Source organism: Ixodes scapularis, unplaced genomic scaffold, assembly GCF_016920785.2.
Source record: "Ixodes scapularis isolate PalLabHiFi unplaced genomic scaffold, ASM1692078v2 PGA_scaffold39__5_contigs__length_11793443, whole genome shotgun sequence".
Classification (NCBI taxonomy): domain Eukaryota; kingdom Metazoa; phylum Arthropoda; class Arachnida; order Ixodida; family Ixodidae; genus Ixodes; species Ixodes scapularis.
Window position 1 is genome coordinate 8,446,797 of NW_024609867.1, and position 8,594 is coordinate 8,455,390.

Genomic DNA, 8,594 nt, shown 5'->3' on the forward strand with positions numbered 1-8,594 from the left:
ATGATCTGTAGGTCAACCGTAAGGGCAATACGTTGTTATTTACTCTTTCTAGAAAAGGAGAGAGAGAGTATATTTCGATGAAGACCAAAGTAACGAGCTCTAATGGCATTAAGGAAAGCCGTCAAATCTAGGTCTCTTAAAAGAAGCACGCTTGATTATCTTACCACAATTTGGACTATTTATAGCGCTCATGTATGTCGCATCTACGTTTTTTTAACAATGTTTTGATTATAACTAATTCACAGTTTGAAAACATATATTTAGCGGATTTAGAAAATTATTGTCATCTTCGTCAAGGAACGCTTATTGTAAGGACACGTTTACAATCACTGTATAGGTTTCCTCATGGTCGGCATGTCTTTTTTTCCAGAAGAAAGTAATCTCGACAAACATTGACTAAGAATGTTTATTATTGTAATCGCGTCATACTGGGATGAAAGACAACTGAAAACGAAAGTACACAACCATTGTTACTTCCAGGAGCTAACCTTTGAAGGTTCAGCCAAGATGCAGAAATTAGCAATGAATTATTCATACTACGCCATAGTGCACAACGGTGCGACCTTGACGAGTCAGCGCCATGATGTATTAGCGTTGGCAAAAACAGTTAATAATTCATCTGAGCTAAGTATCTTAAAGTGGATCTGCGAGGTATTTGGTTGCATGAGCAGCATTTTAAACAAACACATTTTGAAAGGCGATTGATATGAAGGTGCATTTTTGCATCTTATTGGTAACTCCAGCGAAGTTGAGGGCACCTAGCTGCAAGAACAGAAAGCTCTGGCGGTAGGTTCGCCCGTCAGCCTTTTCGAGCGCATAAAATATTCACAGCGCCTAGCAGTCTAAAGATAAGCCATGAAATTAGGTTGAAAACACTGTTTAAAATTGCCAAAACTTCATTTCTTGCGCACAAGATCTGCAGGTCATAGATTGGGTAATCGCGCCTCTCCTGTATCATTTTCACCTTCAGGTAGAACGGCGAGAAGTAATTTGAAATATTTAAAAAGAAACGAGCCAATCTGGCACAGTTAATTAATAAGAGTAGTAAATTTTCCACTTCAACGTTTATGATTATTGAAATATCGGAATTGCGTTGATTTACAGAGAACTTGAACGCGTACTCCCTGCGAAAGAGAAATAACCCACTCGCATGTGATTCCAAAAGGCTCTGATGCATAGTGGTCGGAAGCTTCCGGAGCCGACATGACGGCACCAGAGGTGAAGCCGGGGGAGACATCCGATATCAAGGGACACGCCCCCAACGATGAGAAAACCAAAAGACGCTATTGGACGGCCTTGGGCACTCTTGGGGGCGTTCCTACCGACATCTACTTCCGGCTTCACTTGGATTTTCTCGTTTGGGTGGCTTGAGCCGGTATGTCGCCTCCTCTTAATCCTACCTCTATGTTCTTATGTCACCTTCCTCAGACTCTGTCCTGTAGTTTTGGATGAACTTTGTTTGCATTTTGCAAGACAATTTGCGACTCCAGAACATCACTGTCTGCTCTCATCACACTTTAATCTAACGTTACGCAACAAAAAGAAAAACTTTTTCTTTTTGCATTGCATGCGTTTTTTTCATGTCTCACCCGCCAAGACTCTTGGCGCATTGCCCTATATCGGGATGCAGGATCAACTCGTAGCAGTAGTCGAACATTAATTATCAATTCCTCTCAATGTTGACTCAATCAGCTGGGATAATTAAAAACACCCCATATTCACACATTTACTCGACTTCGCCTTTATCGTGAGCTATCTACCCCGGAGTGAAGCGGAAGTCTTACGCCTACTTAACATCGTACCTCGAAGATACGGCGACGGTCCTGAGCCTTCCTCGAAGAATTAATCGGAGCGAGCCTTTATTAGGGCGAGGTAAAACGTCAATCCGTTTCCCTTGCCCTTCCTTACCAATTCACTTCACACAAGCATTCTCGTCAACTCAAGCAAGCACCCCTACGCACAAACTCATCGTTCCCTGTCTAGGCAGAAGTAACTCTCAGCGCTTCCGAATCACGGGCACATCCCCAAAACTCCGGCCTTGGGATTTCATCGTAGCGTTCCTACGACGCGAAGGCAGCGACGCCCAAAGCCCTTTTTGTGAAGATAAGCGGGACGCTGCGCTTTGGCTCGTCATCGCGCTCCAAATGGGAGGCCAAATAATTAATGAGCAGCGGCTTCGAGCAGGCGGATTAATCGCTCCAGACGCGGTCCTCCATCCTGCGCCGTCCTCTCTGGCGCGCCTGTCCCCCTGCCGTTGACAAGCGGAAGCTGTGCGGAGTGAGCGCCGTTGGAGTGTCCGTTGAAAGAGCGCGGAGGAGAGGGCGCGTTCGGAGGGCGACGCGTGTCGCTGGCAGGACCGGGCAAACAATGCGCTGTCGCTCGGCGCTGCGCCTAAAAACCCTGTCTTGGCTGCAGTCGACGCGGGGAGACCGCGAGGTCGTCGGCTGCTACCCCCAGCGTGTCGGTTCTGTCTAAATCCACCCGACGGGTTTGTCTAACTTGCATCCGGCTGGGTTTATGAGGCACTTTGCGGTGACGAGAAGATATCCCCAGGGGAGTGCGTGCGTCTTCGTGTGTATGTTTTCAGTGAGAAAGTTAAGGTCTGTGTGTGTGGGGAGGGGGGGGGGAGCGACACAAGAGATGCGGTTATATTGGTTCAGTAATTCTTCCAGCCTCTGCAGGTCACTCTGTTTGTTGTTATGGTTTGCTTGTGCTCGCATTACATCCGAGCTAAAAGGCTGTCAACTCGTTGACTGCTTGAACTCTAGGTTCATTTCTATGTCCATTTAAATTTCTATGTGAAGATCGACGTGCAGCTCTAGTTCTCTGCAGAAAAGATAATGGTCTTATCGTTCTGTTATTGTAAACTAGAAGGTGTTGGGAAAGGTAGGAGGTGGAGAGGACATAGAAAAGTGGACGATTGCAAAAGCGGACATCGTAAAGCTTACTTCGGACTTTTAGGGTAAACTTGAGAGCTGAGCCACTTTAATTAGTGTGGCCAATGACCAGACTCATGAGGAAATTTCTAATTATTTGCGATGATGGGGTATACTTCTTTGAAGTAAACCTGACGATTGTGAAATTCTTTTAAAATTCCAAGACTCTGTCACCGAGCGTATCAATGTTTATTAATTTTTGGGAGTTGTTTTTGAAGAAAATCTAGCTGGACACCTCATAAATAAAATGCATGCAAGCATCTCAAGATCTATTGGTTGTTTATACAAAATTAGATCGCTGGTTCCATGCTGGTTAAAACGTCAGTTGTACTATAATTTAGTTTACTCTCATCTCCATTACTGTTTATTACTTTGGGGTTCAAGTTCCAGACTTGTACCGTACGCATTACAAGTAATCAAATTACTTGTAATCGATTACTTTTCGGAGTAATTTTGTAATCAGTTGATTATTTTTATTAGGCAGTGATCACAAGAGTAATCTGACTACTTTTTGAAGTAATAAAATTACTTGTAATCGTTACAATTTGTCCACCCCGCCCCCTTTTCTTTCACACACTTTTTTTTATGAAATGACAAAAATAAAAGTTGCTTTTTTTTCAAACGGAAAAAAGAAAAATTTTAGCGGAGCTGTAGGAAACGAGGTCAATCTCTTTCTATGTACAGTTTTCGTGGAATGTCCGCTTTTTTTTTTTCCAGCTGGGACTGGGAGTGGGAAGCTCCAGGAAAGCCACAGTGCGTGACAAAGGCCATTCGGTGCGGGGTTTGAGGAAGCAGAATGTAGCTTTGTGAGTCCTCCGTTCAAACTAGCCCCCTCACGCACACACTCACAGAAATAAAAAAAAAAATAAATCCTGCTTAGGGTACCTACTCGTAGCCCGTAGGAGAACCAGAACCAAAGAATGCCCAAAGCGGATGCAAAATATAACAAAGGCAGTTGATATATTTCCCCATTTTCCCCACGTGGTCTTTGTGACAAGCAATGTTTCGAGTTGAGAAATGGTCGGGGCGATCTCTTCCGCTAATGCGTACTACACATGATGCGTCACAAATCCTGGAGCTGCTGCTTTTTTGTACAACATGCGAGCTCATCCACATGTGAATAATAAAATGAGCGACGGAAACTTTGAGCGACAACGCTTGCTCAAGCTTAACAAGATCTAAACCCCCACCCCGCTCCCCCCCCCCCCCCCCCCCCCCCACACACACACACACACTGGCGAACGCCCAAATCATTAAACGTTTTCAAATGAATTCCATGCTTGTGTCCGCATTGTGAAGGTGCAACTACCACAAAGAGGGAGCCAGTTTTTCTTCTTCAATACTTGTGCAAATGTGAAATATAGGTTGGAAGTAGTTCATTGCTATGAGCGCTAAAGGTGTGTCTTCACACAATAAAGTAATCGGAAAAGTAACGATTACTTCTTTAAGTAATGTCCAGTTACTTTTGCCGTCGAGTAATCAAGTAATCTAATCGAATACTTTTTATCCAAGAGTAATAGTAATTGTAATCGATTACTTTTTCTAAGTAACGTGTACAAGACTGGGTTCAACAACTAAAACAAGTATTGATAGGTTGTTTCTTTTGCAAAAAAAAAACAAAAAAACGATGCGTTGTATAGAAAAACTTCAGCGTACTGACCACACAGCACAGATATTTTTTAAATACGGTTTTCTTACCATTAGTCAGCTATTCCTTCTTAAACTTTCAATGTATATCTATAACGAAATAATCAGTGACCCCACCCGCTTCTTTGACGCACTTCTTCCTAGTAACACACGATACAATCTTCGTCACGGCTCCTAAAATATACCTTGGTCTAGGACAAATTATGAACATCAACAATTAGCATGCTTAATACCTGATTTCCTAAAGAAACATCTCGCTGTTAGGGAAATAATTTCACATTGTGTATTAAAAGACAGCTTTAAAATTAGTATAACCCGGTACCTTCGGTAATGTCACGTTGAGTAAGTACTTTCAAATCGTATTTTCATGGCGTATGCGTTGTATTACCTGTTTCATTTATTTCCAAAGTGTTAAGTGCCCTGACGATTTTATTGGCTTTGTACAAAATCTGCTGTGTTGATTGATTTTGATGTGCTATTCAGCTATTCTATTTGCTTGTGGTTCTTTAATGTTTATTGTTCTTGTTTTCGCCTGCTGAGCATTGTAAACGGGTGATAGGACCACGTCAGGCAGAGATAGTCTGCCTTTTGTCCTGTTATTCTTGACCTAGTGTCTAAATGAAACCAATTCAATTCAATTCAGTTCAATACAATCCTCAGCGACATTTTTAATTGATACGTTTATGAAGTTTAAGGTGTTACAAAGCACAACCCACCAGCGGTACCTTACAGTTACGAACGTGATGGTTGGATTAGTCACATGTCAATCTTTGGCCACGTGATCACCCACACGCGGTGAGCGGGGTCAGGTGAGGAAAGAAAGCTGGGTGATCGGTCCGCCAAGCGCGCACCTTTCACTCACTCTCAGCTGAGGAGGAAACGTTGCATATCTGAGTATTACAAAGATATCGCGGTTCAGTCTTGAACGGTGAAATTCCCACCGCTCATGATTCATGCCTGGTATACAAACCGAGAACGCGACAGAACGTCACACGACAGAAGAGCATGGTGACAAAACAACGCGTCCAAAGAATACAGTTACAGACGACTACATGTCAAAACCAAAGCGCCCCTCTCGAGCACCTAAATCTTTTAAAACCCTTAATGTTCGCCTATATTTTTCGCGAGTTGTACAATTCTCGAACTTCAGTGGGCGCGACTAATTATATTCTTGCAGAGGCAAATACCAGTCTTTAAAATTTTGCGACAGATCAGAGCCGCAAAAATAAAGGGTTTTACAGTACAGGTTCTGCTTTCTGGACAGTCTTTGTATCAACTAGCTAAAACTAAACTCACATATTAGGGTAAAATCTAGAAATTTAAGTTCATGTTCTTTATTTTTCTTAATTTGCGAGGGAGGTACAGATAAAAAGCAACTGGAGCTCAGCTTGAAAATCCTATCCTTCCCACAGTAGTGGCGAAAATAGCATTAATATCGCCTGTATTCTTCACAATAACTTTATGTACTTATTTATTTATTTGTCTGTTTATATATATATATTCATTTATTAGATTTTTTATTTACTCATCTTTCTTTTAATAATAGAAAAAAATTATAATAACCATCGAACCCCAAAAGGTGGAAAAACTTTATTTATTTATTTATTTATATGATTATTACATACTGTAGTCCTTTATTAGCCCCTGCAGGTGTGGCTTACAGGTGCATCAGATGCAAATATTTAAAAAAAAGAACACGGCACATTTCAGCATTTCAATTTTAGTTTTACATAACTATCTGTAACGTGAATAGCAATGACTGTAGGAATAAACAAGCAGTGCCCGAATACAAAAATGTGACAGAGAACATTATGGCATGAATTAAGAAGTGTGATCATCGAGTGCTTTATTAAAGTCAGGGGAGACAAAAATAGCATAGGGCTGTTGGTTCCACTCGCATAAAGCACGTCGGCAATAAGTGAAAACTCAAAAAATGTTATTTCGGTCAAATATTTGCTGAAGAGTAAACTCATGGTGGTTCCTAGTTTTCCTGAAAGATAATTTAGTAAAATAAGAGCTTCATTGAATGTAGTGCTTCTTATGGGCCTTAATTTTAATCTCACAATTGTTTTACGTTGTTCGAGACACATTATATTATTAGCAAACATCAACAAGGTTCAAGAGTCCAGCCACCTTTTTATCTTTTTTTTCGGTCCGTTAAAATGGCCAAGCGGCCTTCTCCTAGAAACACCAACTCGTACAATAGAAACATTTAAACCATAACCCCCACTCGTTAAAAACAAATATGCATATACATTGACTGGATATAAGGTGACCAAAAGTCCGTCCAACTGACAGCGATATGTAGACAGGGGTGTGGTGATGTCAACTTGAGGTGGCATAATGTTGTTGTATAATGTCCCTAAACGAGAAAGATGTGACACTCTGCACGGTGAACAGGTATCAAAAGAGGTGAATTTTCTCGTAGCGCGGAAAGGAGCGTGAAAATTGATTTTACTAATAAGCCCTGAAGAATCAATAAAACCATTAACCGCATCATTAATAGTCACATGCAGGATTATATTTTTCATAAATAAAACGAACACCTTTTCATCGCAAAATCTCAAGTTTTAACTATCTTCATTGGTATCAGGGTCGCAAATTGTACTAGCATTTTCCACTCTTGATCTAACGTATGAGTTATATGCTTGAAATTCAACGGATGTTGTAACATGTTTTACTTTTGGTCGAAGAAAACCTAATTTTAAAGAAACAGAGGATAAGATACTTTAAATATTTCCGTGACCGCCGAAGCTCCCAATAGATTTATCATCATATACTTCACTTACCATGACGTTCTTTACTTGGTAAATTACCTTTAAGTGATTAACTTTTCTGGACACACAAAACAAACCGTCTTGCGGAATTAAGCTGCATTTCTCATCTAATGCGCTACTCGTTAATGAATGTCAGACTAGAATTAAGCATTGTCTGCTCAGTTGCAGTGGCTTACTTCTTGAACAAAAAAATTCATCCGCAAACAAGCGAATTTTCACAATATTTCAAAATACTGACTCAATATCTTTGATATAAACCAAAACCAATAAAGGACCGAGCACACTGGGGAACACTAGAGTAAACCCCCTGGGGGCTGGGAAAATGGGCACCGACTTAAACAAACTAGCTACGGGTTTACAAATATGACCCTATCAAATTGGTCATCTCGATTGGTATCCGAAGGCGCTCTATTTTCTACATTGTTACCCTGTGGGACCCTGTCAAAAGTTTTGCTGAAATAATAAAAAAAAAACATCAACCTCTCCAGACTTGTCTAGAGTAGCAGCAAAGTTATGAAATATTGTGACAAGTTGCTTAATGATTGAATGCCCCCTCTGGAATTCATGTTGAAAAGGCGTTAACAGATTTCTTTCTTCAAAATATTTTTGAATATATGTGCTAAAGATATGTTTCATAAGCTTGCATGTAGCACTGGTAATAGAAATCGGACGGTGTTACTGACGACTAAGGATCACGCTTTTGGTGAATCGGTGCTATGCATGATGTCAGTAGCTCATTGGGAAGCACACATAAACAAAAGGAAGCACGAACTATTACTGCAAAAATCTGGAGTTAGATTTCGCATATCTGCAGAGTAAGGTGTTGAAAAACTTATGAGGTCCACTGCCTGATATTGTTTTCAAATTTAGGAACTTGATAAACATTCCACGAAAAGTACTAATTTCGCTTTTCAACGGTGCTGTGGCCGAGGCAACAGAACTGTACATATTTTTATCTAACAACACAAATTGGAAATTTAAGAGTTGAACTTGTGAGCTGTTTGGTTCATTTTATTGATGACCACATTGTTAATCTTGATTTGGTCTACTGGCTTAGTCTTTCCAGAAAATACTGCAAACATTTTGCAGGGTAATGTTTTATAAAGTTTAAGAGGTAACGTAAAAAAATTGTATCTCGCTTATTTGACCTGACGAGTCAGCTCAGCTTGCAGGACATGTATGGTCCCCCTGTTAGAACGTTTGTTTCCTCGACCGCTTTATCCTAAGGGAAAGA